Source organism: Centropristis striata, chromosome 13, assembly GCF_030273125.1.
Source record: "Centropristis striata isolate RG_2023a ecotype Rhode Island chromosome 13, C.striata_1.0, whole genome shotgun sequence".
Classification (NCBI taxonomy): Eukaryota; Metazoa; Chordata; class Actinopteri; order Perciformes; family Serranidae; genus Centropristis; species Centropristis striata.
The window spans coordinates 21,661,328-21,673,966 of record NC_081529.1 but is presented as its reverse complement, the minus strand read 5'-3'; the positions used below and the strand labels follow the sequence as shown (position 1 = coordinate 21,673,966).

At 38.7% G+C, this 12,639-nt stretch overlaps 1 protein-coding gene across 2 annotated transcripts in view; it reads right to left on the bottom strand.

Annotated features, from left to right (window-relative positions):
- The window catches only part of taok2a (TAO kinase 2a), a 40,056-nt gene extending 33,782 nt beyond the window's left edge, over window positions 1–6,274 (bottom strand). For both annotated transcript variants that reach the window (XM_059347582.1, XM_059347583.1), the window contains exon 1: window positions 5,829–6,274. The gene's annotated coding sequence lies outside the window, so the exon portion shown is untranslated. The remainder of the gene's footprint in view (window positions 1–5,828) is intronic.
- Window positions 6,275–12,639: the final 6,365 nt, after the last annotated feature.

Here is a 12,639-nt window from a genome sequence, read left to right as displayed (position 1 = left end):
AAATGGTAGCTGGTTTTTACAAAGTGCACTTCAACATGAATGGAATTCATCTGTTAACTGTTTGGGCTGATGTCAAAAACAAAGATAAGAAGACAGTTAGTCAATCTCTTATATCATAAAGATAACAAAATATGGAGCCAATCCTCGACACCCAAACTTTAAATACTTGCACTTAATTTGCCAAAAAATGCTCTTGGACTAACACTTTGTGTATATTTCATCCATTGGTTTGCGGACTACAGTTTTGAAACCACAGGTTTTGCATTTTGATTGCTGCCATCTTGTCTTTTTTGGATCGAGTGCATCAGCAAAAAGATGGGGATCAGTTCAGGGATGGATAATAGGGATGGGAATAATTTCTCGATTATCGATTAATGGTTGTTAGGAATTTGGTCGATCATGTGGAATTTTTAATCAATCTGTGTATTTTTCAATTTTATCTCTGAATGTGTATCAGTATCACTGAACTGAAAAATGCCATAAAAAATTGAACTCCTTGACAGTTTAATCTCACTGAGTTAGTTTTACCATCGACAGGAATCTTTTTTCGTCCTTTCAGAATAAAGGCATCCGTTATCAAAACAGGCTTTTGCACAGTACTGTATATATATCTTTTATTTTGCCATGTATCCATGTTTTTATACATACTGGAATATGTGTAAAAACATAGCGATTAATCGATCGTTAACGTTATAGATGCTCGAGTTGGCAGGTTTCTTCCAAACACCCATCCCTAATCGTTAGATCAGCTGACGGTGAGAGGCCGAGTACATCAGCGGTTGTTTTGGGGCAGAATGTCGTCCTTTTATTTTGCTAATTTAACAGTCAGCCTCGTAAGAACAGTTATATAACGATATAACCCTGCTGGGCTAATGATCGCCAGTTTAAACTTTTATGGGATAACACACAATGCAACCTGTCAATCACAAGGTGGCTCTGCTTCAAAGCATACCCTGCTTCGTTGTTTATTTCTCTCTAATTATTATATAATTCACAAAAAGAAACATCACGCTGTGTTCAAGAAGGTTTGTAACTAGCCATTGAGACCATAAACTCATCAGGAGGTGAGAAGTGGTGTCACTTTCCTCATAGACTCCTGTACAGTCAGACTTGTTTTTGCAGGCAGTGTGGTCGCCGCCTGCTGGCCATTAGAAAGAATGCAGCTTTAAAGCACAGCCGCTTTCTTCTTCAGCCCTGAGGGTGCTAGTTTTTTGTTTTTTTTAAATCAATGCTACACACGGGGCAAGAAGGAAAAATGAATCGCTACATACATTAAATTACACGCATGACACTGGTGTTGGGTCATGCGTGTGAAGATCAGACAGCAGCAGAAAGCCTGACAGACAGCACTGCTGCTCTTCACCATCCAACTCCAATAAAACATCGGTAGAAATAAATCCATGAAGAAGAGCTCCAAATCAAATCATCTCTCTAAATCAGCCCCCTGAATGTAATCTCAGCCTGCATGCTGAGCCGCCGTTATTGACAAACGCAACATCATGTTATAATGGGGTTAATGTAGCTGCTCATCTCCGAGTGTCAGCTGGAGCCCTGAGGAGAGCCGGCAACATGACCAGGCCTCTGTGACTCCGTGAATACATGAAAACACACCCTCAGGGTCTCTGCTTAGTGCAGGGCTGCGAGCCTTGTTCCTTTTAAAGCACGGCTGATGTTTAAATGCACTAGTAAATCTGTGCTAGATGAGGAGACAGATTCCCACCCTCCCAGGCCCCCTCCGACCCTACATTTCTTCAAAACGCAGTGAACCGATTTCCAATTATATATTATGTGGCACTCAGTGGCCTGATGGTGTTCAATCCAAGGGAAGGAAGCAGACGCCTGCAGCTAGTCAAGAGGAAAACAACCAGTATGAAGAACTGAAACGTATACAGCAAGAACAGTCTTTTACGCATTAGAAGAAGTCCTTACTGCCTAGACGGTTTAACTGTGGTTATGGTCTTTCATGGACCTTAATCATGTCATTCACTTTTTAAATCATTCCACCACACCAAGTGGTAATTAAAATCACAACATGGTGCAAAAATTGTTAAATAATCCAAAAGCATCGCTTTAAATTAGGGATGGGTGATTATATATATATTTATATTTGCCCCAGATATTGGGGCAAATAACAGGAAAATTATATTATTTATTATTTCGATACTGCCATTTTAGCCTATAAAGTAGGTGGCGCAAAGAAGAGGCACCGGCAGCACCAGACTAGAAAAAGCCAAAATGTGTTTATTTTTCTTAAATTTCCCCTAGAAAAAAAATAATTTTAACTTGTCATAACTGTTATTTTTATTATGTTGTCAACAGTAGTGATAGCAGTTAGAGTTTGTGATGTCAGAGCTGTTGAATATCAAATCTTTCATCTAATCCGTAGCTGTGCATAAACTTCAGGTTACAAACTATGAACAAAAATGTAAAATTATCAGTTATTAGGTAATAATCAGTTATTGAGTTGTGCTCATATGTTAAATAAGTCATTCAGCATGAAAAAAGCATCAAAAAGACTGAAGAAATCTTAGGCAACTGAGACCAAAACAACAGGTCAGTCGAGACAGAACTCCAAAATATGTGTCAACATAACTTTCTGAATGAAGTATTGCAGTGCTGCCTAACAATCATATCCTGAAGAACTTAAGAGGAAACTTTGTTTGGTACAAATCCCCCCCATGATCATATTCCAATGAAAATGAGAACCATGATGCAAAAATCATACATTCATCCAATATTTAGAATCATATCGCAATTGAAATATGTCAAAATAACCACAAATCGATTTTCTTTTATAATAGTGCAGCCCTATTCCAAATTACACACCATTAAACTAAGCTGACTACAGATGTTGGACTTCTTATTATCTGTGTTAAGGGCCATAAAATGATCTAATGTTGTGGTATTGATGACAGAGTGGAAAGTTCACAGACTGGGATTAAAAAGTGCCCAGAAGTCTGTTACTATTGTTGTCAGACATTTTCCTCAGCTTCATGTTGAAATGCAAAACCACCAAATCATCGACCATTTCTGAAATGAGAAGACGTCTTGTGGGATCTATTTTTAACGTTTTCCAAGGAACAAAGTTGCGGAAAAACACCAACTTACACATGTTCATTAAGTTAAATTTAAATCCAGCATAAGACATTAAAAAAAGAAGGGAAGAAGGAAAGAAAAGGGGAAACAGAGCTTCAGACAGTTCGTTTTAAACTCAATGTGTGACGTTAGATTTGGTGTGTCAGTGGTGCCGAGTGACCAGGATCACATGGTTCACCTCCACCCTGACTTCTGCAACACAAGCTCCTTGTTGTTAATGTGTGCGTAACATTCACACAAAGTGCTTATAAAAGCATTTTAACAACATTAACCACAACTTTCACAGCTTAATTGAGGAAATTCCTCATACAAGAAAAAAAGAGATCAATAATTTGACTGGGCGTGGTCCAAACTTTTAGTAAAGCTCACACTTTACCCTGATCTACCCACAAACTGTACCTTTGATGGCAACGACTACATATAATCTGTAAATTACTGTAACCCTGCAAATCCCACTCTACTTATGGCTGCTGGAGCTTCGAAACAGAAGCTGAATAATTTTTCCATGATTCGATGGCCGATCTCCCAAAGCAAACATCATTGCATCAAACTGAATTTCTCCAAAGTTATTCAAGAGGAAATGAAAAGTGTGGCTTTGATTTAAGTTTACATAAGCATTACATCAACCTCTGAACCAAAACGGAAACCTCAGCTCTATTAAGTTAGTTTTGTTTGGACGTTGTGACAATATAAATGGCCTCCACTATATCCTGATAAATAACGTTATCAACAGACAAGAATGTTAATCAGCTGGCCATAAATCTGGCCCTTTAGGAACTCAACAGATCAGATACTTACAAGACTTCAATTGATTTGAATGTTTGTGGTTAAAGCTCAACTCCAGGATTCAATCATCCTCAATAGAACTTGCTGCATCACGTTTAAAATGATGCTCTGTTTATCTGTTATGTTGCTAATCTTACTAACATGTTAGCAGATGATAAAAGATGATGATAAGAGCAAAGTTAACTCTTCCTGACAGCAGACAGCAGCTGGTTAAAGATAACCTTGCTGGGTTTTCACACTGAAACAACAGAAGACTGATAATGTTTGTCTCACAGGAAGTTAACCTATCATTGTTAGATTCTCACCAACTTCTCTATCAGATAATAATTTAATAATATATAACCATATAACAGTCGCAGCCTGGTACATCTTTATAAACCAAGTACTTTAAGTTTCCCTGTCACAATTAAGACAATATCAACTCATCTGGCTCAGCAAAAATGATTCAGGTAATGTTCATATAATGCCACCCGCTGTAATTAAAAGCAGGTTTCATTTGTTTACATAAGGATGTCTCCAAACTTGTAGCAAACATGATACCAGAATAAACAGCAGGGTTAACCAACCATTATGAGCCTTGGGAGCAAAGCCAAAACATATTTTAAAAGCGCCTCGGGTCCGACTGACGAACTGGATTAGCAGGATTTTACCTAGTAACGAATGAATAACTCTATAAACCCAGCTGCCATAGTCTTTGTTAGCAAAGCCACAGTCCATGATATTTATCGTTCTGGTTCTGTGGTTTTATTCTATTCATGTCTTAATTATTAAAATATTTACAACTCCAATGTCGAAGTAGACATAAATTTTAATATGTAATAGAGGTGGGGGAAAGTCAATACAGAATAGTATCACGTTAATTTGCGTGGCAGTATTTTATCAATTCATTGCCGACAAGTATCCATATTTAGCGTTCCGACAGCTGGCAGGCCCGCAGTATTTTACTGGTATCATAGAAGATGTAAGGAATCAATAGGCTCCATGTGCGTCAGGAAATTGTGTTGGGAAGTTGTTTGAAAATAACACTGCAAGTTTGGCTTTTTTTCCCGGTTTCATTCAGAAATATCCAGAGCAGTGAAGCTTGTTGTTTGTGAAAATTTGTTAAAATGCCGAAGTTGTTGTCATCCATACATGTTTGATATTAGATCAGTTCAGTTTGACTGAATACTTTGTTGGTCAGTCTGTGGGTTGACTCCCATTGTGGAGAAATGAAAAGACTGAAGTGAGATGAATAGACTGAGAATTTTCGCTTATTTGACAAAACAATTCTTGATTGAATTGAATTTTGTGTACACAACTGCAGTTAAACAGTTAAATCGCAATATATCGTATGCATTACTCACCATAACGCACAATGTTTAAAATTGCAATAATATCGTATCTTGACTCAAGCATCGGGATCAGATCATATCGTGGGGCCGATACACTGATTCACAGCTCTAATATTGGAAGTTAAACTTGAAAGTTTGTTGCTCTTTGAATGGCTGTACAATACTTGCATTATTATAGATCATATGATCATTATACATAAGTGGCATAGACTGGTCATAAAATGACGACAATAGCGTTTACTGACATTATTTCTGGGACAATATATCGTCCAGCAGTAGTTATCGTGGCAGGCCCAGATTACACTAACATACTTTCACAGAAGCTACGTTTTCCCTGCAGGACTCTTGCTGTAACAGTAGTTTCAAAGTGCAGAGCTGGTACTTTCATAGATATAAAAGGAGCTAAATACTCCAGCCACTGAATAATAGCGTTAAATTCGGCTGGCTAACTGAATAAATGCACTTGAAAGGATTCAGCAGAATGAAAGGAAATTTCAACAGCTTCACTCAAGACATCTGAAAACAAATTCAGTAGCACCAGGCTTCCCCGGACACATGTTTGAAACCCCTGGAGATGGTAAGTAGGTTAGGCTAGCTGGATGTAGCATCACTCACCGCGGCTTATTGTGGTTCCGCTCCGGAACGAAAAACAACTGTTAGCAGCCGAGCTAGCGAGCCTCTATCCTCATAGCCCGGGTCTCCTCTCTCGGCAGACAATCAACACGATGTTTGGCCCATTTCCACCGAAGTCCCGACCGTGAAATCAATAAACGGTTTCAAAATCACGCCGCTGGTTGATCTGGTTCAGGCAGAGACTCGCCAGTTGTCCTCTCCGCCGTTACTAGCCGGAGCTAATTGGCTAGCTTAGCTTCGATAGCTCCCAGGCTACCGTTAACATTAGCTGTTCTCCGGGGTGTGGCTGATGTTTCTCCGCGGTGCCCCACCTCCAAGCATGCTGCCCCCTGTTAGCCCTGAGCTGTTCTCAAAAAATATATTCTTAAATTCCGATTTAATATCCTCGCCCCATCCCGAGGTCGGGCTTGTTTCTTACCCCGTTTTTGTTCTTTGCTAAACACAAGATGGCACAGGCTGGCGGGGCGGGACTCAAGCGGTGACCGGAAGCGGCTAGGTCTATTTCCGGCTAGGTTTCCGCTTCACAAATAAAAGGGTATAAATAAATCGACCTAGATAATATTAATAATCTAGCACAAAGGCTTGAAGGCTTGACTAATGCTAATTATTTTTTACAACTATCCGTATATGTTGGTCACATTTTATTATGTGGAGGCACACCACTTAATACAGAGTATAGGGTACACATTTTAACCGTAGACTGTATACATTTTAACTAATATCACCCGGACATTTCCCCAGTTTGATTAATTACATTGAGAATTTTTTTTGTTATCTTCAAATATGAAAATAATTTAATCATCTTGTTATTAAATTTGTATTTGCATATATTTCCTGAACAGAAAAGTGAACATTGGATAAATCCAGGTTCCAAATTCTTTAATATTCTGTCGATAAAATAAGATAATGATAATTACGAGAAAATTTCCTCTGGGGAAATTCTGAAAGGGCCACGGGGGCTACTGCCGGTGTGTGTACACTATGATGAGATTCTTCAGAGATTTCAAACAATTAATACTAGTAATGTTATGATAGTATATAATATACAAGGAGCACACCTACAACAAGCATTCCTTTTCAAGTATTTATTTATTTGCCCTTTAACCTCAAAATGTGTGTGTGTACGTGTGTGTGTGTGTGTGTGTGTGTGTGTGTGTGTGTGCGTGTGTATTTGAAGCAAGGCAAGGCAAGGCAAGTTTATTTGTATAGCACAATTCAACACAAGGTACTTCAAAGTGCTTTACATAAACATTAAAAACAACAATACACAATTGAAAACAGTAAAAACAGTCAATCAAAACAGGGAAATAGAAATAAAAATACAAATAACATAAAATAAGATACAGCAGGATAAGAAAATAGATAAAATAATAAAAAGCACAAGTTAAACATAGCGTATAGTTAAAAAGTAAGGGCAGTAGAGTACAGCAGATAAGTGTTAAAGTTAAGAGTACACTGCAGTAAACAATAGTGTTTTTAGTCCTGATTTAAAGGAGCTGACCATTTGGGCACATCTCAGATCTACAGGTAGTTTGTTCCACAGGTGAGGAGCATAATAACTAAAAGCTGCCTCACCCCGCTTAGTTCTTGTTCTTGGGACACGCAACAAGCCAGTTCCAGATGACCTAAAGGGTCTGGATGCTTCGTAGAGAGGTAGCGGAACAAGCATGTAATTTGGTCCGAGACCATTCAGTGCTTTGTAGACCAGCAGTAAGATTTTAAAATGTATCCTCTGACTCACAGGAAGCCAGTGTATTGATTCAAGGACCGGTGTAATTTGGTCCAGTTTCCTCGTGTTTGTGAGGACTCTGGTTGCATTGCAATAATCCAACCTACTAAAAATAAATGCATGGATAAGTTTTTCCATGTCTTGTTTGGACAGAAACCCCTTGGTTCTAGCTATGTTTTTCAGGAGGTAATAGGCAGATTTAGTGATAAGCTTCAGATGGCTGTTGAAGTTCAGGTCTGAGTCAATAATTACACCAAGATTTCTGGCTTGATTTGTAGCTGTCAATGACATAGAGCCAAGGTGAGCACTGATCTTAGATCTTTCATTTTTAGGGCCGAAAATGATCACCTCTGTCTTCTCTGCATTTAGCTGGAGAAAGTTCTGGCACATCCACTCATTGATTTGATGAATACAGTTACTCAATGCGAGTAAGGGACTGTAGTCATGTGAGGACACTGAAATGTAGAGGTGTGTGTCAAGTATGATAGGAGATGTTGTGATGTTCCATAATCTGAGCTAGTGGTAGCATATAGATGTTGAATAAAAGCAGCCCGAGAATGGACCCTTGAGGAACCCCACATGTGATGTTAGTTCGCTCAGACTCATGGTTTCCAATTGACTAAAAAAAGTCCCTATCTCGTAAGTAAGATTTGAACCATTGTAGCACAGTGCCGGTGAGCCCCGCCCACTGTTCCAGTCTGCTGAATAGTATGTTATGATCAACTGTGTCAAATGCAGCACTGAGATCCAGTAACACCAGAACAGAGGATTTGCCTGCATCAGTGTTCAGATGAATATCATTTAAGACTTTGATAAGTACAATCTCTTTTAGCTTTAATTTTGAAACCGTTTCCGTTAGTGTTGTGTAATCTAGGAGGCTAAATGTCCTAGCTTGACTAGAGGATGGGAAGGCACCAGTGTTATCATTCCTGAGCTGGAGCTGCACACTGCTTGTCTTATCTGTAATATTTTGTTTGTGAAAAAGGCTGCAAAGTCATTGCATGACTTGTTACACAGCAGTTCAGGAGGGACTGATGCTGTGGGATTTGTCAGTCTGTCTACTACAGAAAAAAGTGTGCGGGCATTATATCTGTTTCTATACCGATAATCTCTGAAAAATATGACTGCCTTGCATTCTTCAGTTCCTGATTATAGTTACGAAGACCCTCTTTATAAATGTCGTAATATACCTGGAGTTTGTTTTTTCGCCACCTGCGTTCTGCTTGCCTACATACTTTTTTCTGTGCTTTAACCAGTGTGGCGTTTCTCCAGGGTGACTTTTTCCTTCCTGACAGAAATTTGGTCTTAATTGGGGCGATAGAGTCGATAACAGTCATAATATTGGAACTAAAACTGTTAACAAGGTCATCAACTAGAGCTGAGTGCAGGGTTGGTGATGGTGTAAAATCCGGGGTGAATAATGCACAAGTGTTTTCATTTATATAGCGCTTCCTGATTACCTCTGCTTCACCTTTTGTAGGATTGGCAAGGGTGGTCATTTTAAACAAAACACAGTAGTGATCAGAAAGAGCAACATCGTTCACCACAACCTCAGAGAGGTTGACCTTAAGACCTTTGGTAATAATTAGATCTAATATGTGTCCTCTGTTATGTGTTGGGTCTGTGACATGCTGAGAAAGCCCAAAGTCATCCAGAATATTTAAAAGTTCTTTATCACACCATCTTTAGGATTATCAACATGAATGTTAAAATCACCTACTAAAACAACACAGTCAAAATCCATGCACGCAATAGACAGTAGTTTGGCAAAGTCACCAAAAAACCTTGCATCATATTTGGGGGGTCTGTAGATGGTCAAATAGATTGCTCTATAGGGGGATTTTAACTGAATGGCAACATATTCAAAGGAGTCAAACTGACCATCAGACATGTTCTTGCATTGGAAGCTGTCCTTGAACAGGGTGGCAACTCCACCTCCTCTTTTATGCATTCTTGCTTCACTGAATAAACTAAAATTTGGGGGGTTGACTCAATAAGAACTGCTGCACTATTATCCTGACCTAACCAAGTTTCAGTTAAAAACATGAAATCAAGGCTGAGCTTATTAATAAAATCATTGATTAAGAAAGATTTGCCAACCAGAGATCTGATATTTAAAAGAGCTAAATGTAAATCCTTAACAGGAGACGGCGGTGAGTTTCGAGGATGACATGCTATACTCAGTAGATTGGCAGATTTAATTGAACTCTTTTTATTTTTCTCACCAGTTTGATCCCTTTTCTGTTACCTATTATCACAGGGATTGATAAAGCTGACTGTACTCCATGGGGCCCTGACTTTTGCTGGAACAGAGCAATCTTGATATTGATATCAGAGCCTGGACACGGCACATATCAGTTAGACTCACAGATAGGGTCATTCAGAGATTCACAGGTATGGTGATTCAGAGGGGGTGGGGGAGAGCGGTGATTTTTGGTTGATCGTTGTTTCCGAGGTGGTGGAGTGGGAGGGGCTGGATGTGGGAGGTTAAGGGGGGTAAATAAGGGATTTTGGCGTGGTGTTAGCTGGATTCCAATATTGACAAGGCTCTTCATCCTATCTGTGAAATCCAGAAGTGGGGAGTCCATGGAGAGAGTTGGGGGCTGGGTGGGGTCTGGGGGGGTGAGGATTGGGGTCTGGGTGGGATCTGGGTGGGGTAAGGGTTGGGTGTCTCCTGCCGGGACTCGGTGAGACTCCCCTCGTTGGGCTCTTGGGGCTGATGGAGACTCCACTTTTTGGGGAGAGGATGATGACGCTGCAGGCTCTCTCTGACTCTGCTGTCCTCCATGGTCAGTCCTTATATCAGCTCCCTCACCAGAGCGATGTCTTATCCGTTGTCTTAAGCATGTGTATCTGGAGGAGTGTGCTCGCTTATGCGCATGTGTGTGTGTGCGTGCGTGCGTGTATCTGTAACTGTAATCACATCAAAGGCAATCAGAGCAGAGCAATCAACAAAATGAACTGCCACTGACTGCCAATGTACCGGAACAGTGACAGCAGCCAGAGGTGGACAGACTGGATTTTCTGGCCTCGAACTGAAAGCATTTTTGGCAAAACCATAATACCTATCATTGATCCGACTCACTTTGAGCATCCTGAGTTCTTCCTGAACGTCTACATATGGGGTTTTTTTTAAAGAAAAATGAAAAAATAGCTTTGTAAGAGCGATCTGAAAAACTGTTAAATATACTTTTCTACAGAAATCTTCCTGCGTTTTAATATGGCTGTCAATGAGGCTGTTGGTGCGTGTTGGTGGCGCATCTGTGCGTCTTACTCCCAAACTATAACTCTGACAGCTTTACCAGAGGATTGTCAGTGAGAAGACTAATTTTCCTATGTTTCTATGTATAAATTATTTCTGTAGAGTGGAATTTGCGGCCTGGAGCACAGTTTTCAAATTTATTTTTTGACAATATTTTCTCTCCCTCTACACTCTGGCGATGATGTCACACACTGTGACACGAACATTCCATGCAATACACACCCATTATAATCTCAGAATTTCTCCAAAAATGATCATGGTCATTGAACACATTGAACAGGGATTGATAAAAAACTATATGACCTATCGAAACGTGGATTAATACACCGATACACAAGACTTGTGTCTACTGTTTAAAGTTTAAATGTAGTCTCTACGTGAGATTATGCCGGAGAAGTAGACGTTTGAAAATCTCCAATTATTGTTCTTTTTCGCTCATTTTTTCGGCCGTCCCATTCAGTTTTTCGCGATAAATTCGTATTCCGTAGAGAAAAGTAATAGCAAACCGATCCCAATCAAACCACACGTTTTGATATATAATTTGTCCTGCAACTAGTAGCGGGACTAAATTGTGTCCGGAAGAGGAAGAAGAAAAAATCCACAGTATAACAATAGGGCTCGGTGCGATTGCCCTGTGGCCCTAATAATGATGATGATAATAATAATAATAATAATAATAATAATAATTTAATTTAATTGAAAAAATGAACAAGACACTACAGGTATAAAAGTGTTAACTACTTAACATTACCATGAATCTTCCCCAGTTTGATTACTGACATTAATTATTATTAATTAATTAATAATTCGTTTTTCATATTACAATTGTAAAAAAAAAACATCTTTTTTTTAACAAAGTTTGATGATACTTCAGACTTTAATAATAATTATCTTTATTCAGCAAAAAATAAAAACTCTCTGAGATTCCCTCATTTTATTCTTCATTGGTCTTAATTTTGTTGATTTGAAAATGTGCTTTGGTGTCATCTGGTGGACAAATCAAGAATAACACTGTCACAGAAAACATACCTTGTTTGAAGACCTTTCATATTCCACTCTTGATTACATAATGCATTACATGAATCTGTGTTTAATTAACTTATTAGAAAAGTTTAGGAAAGCAACGTTAACAGATGAATACAGCCTTGTTTATACAATCAACACCTGCTTCATTTCCTTTTTGTTAAAATAACAGAGTTGTTTGAGGAATAAAGAGTTTGAGGAATAAAAGCATCTTTATCCCTCAAATGACCCTATTATGAATGAATGAATGAATGAATGAATGAATGAATGATACTCTAGAGTAGTTTATCTTATGTTGAGATAACTGTTGGACAAAATTGTTCTGGTTTATTTTCTCATACAAAAACAAACTTGCACCAATGCCCCAACTGAACAACTCTCAATTTTAGTTTTTTTTGTCAACTGGTTAAAGTACAGTTTTGTAAAACACATCTTACTGATCGTGATGAATTATTAACTCATTCTAAAAACATTGGCATTTGAACTTATCTTGTCAATCAAACACATAATGTACATTTAAGCGGTAATTACAAACATTCAAACGTTGATTCATTTTTGGTTGGTTTGTGTATTAATTTATAACTTAATGGTTCCGGGTTTGTTACATGGATTTTCTGCTCAGCCCGTACATATTTGTTTAATGAAGTGTTGGATAAAATGTTGTTACGGGGTGTTTTCTCGAGCGTACTCAGCCTGAAAAACGTTCAACTTTAGACGTTTTCGGTGTTCTGGTTAATGTACTGTCTCGTGAAGCACTTATCACTTATTAGGATTAATCA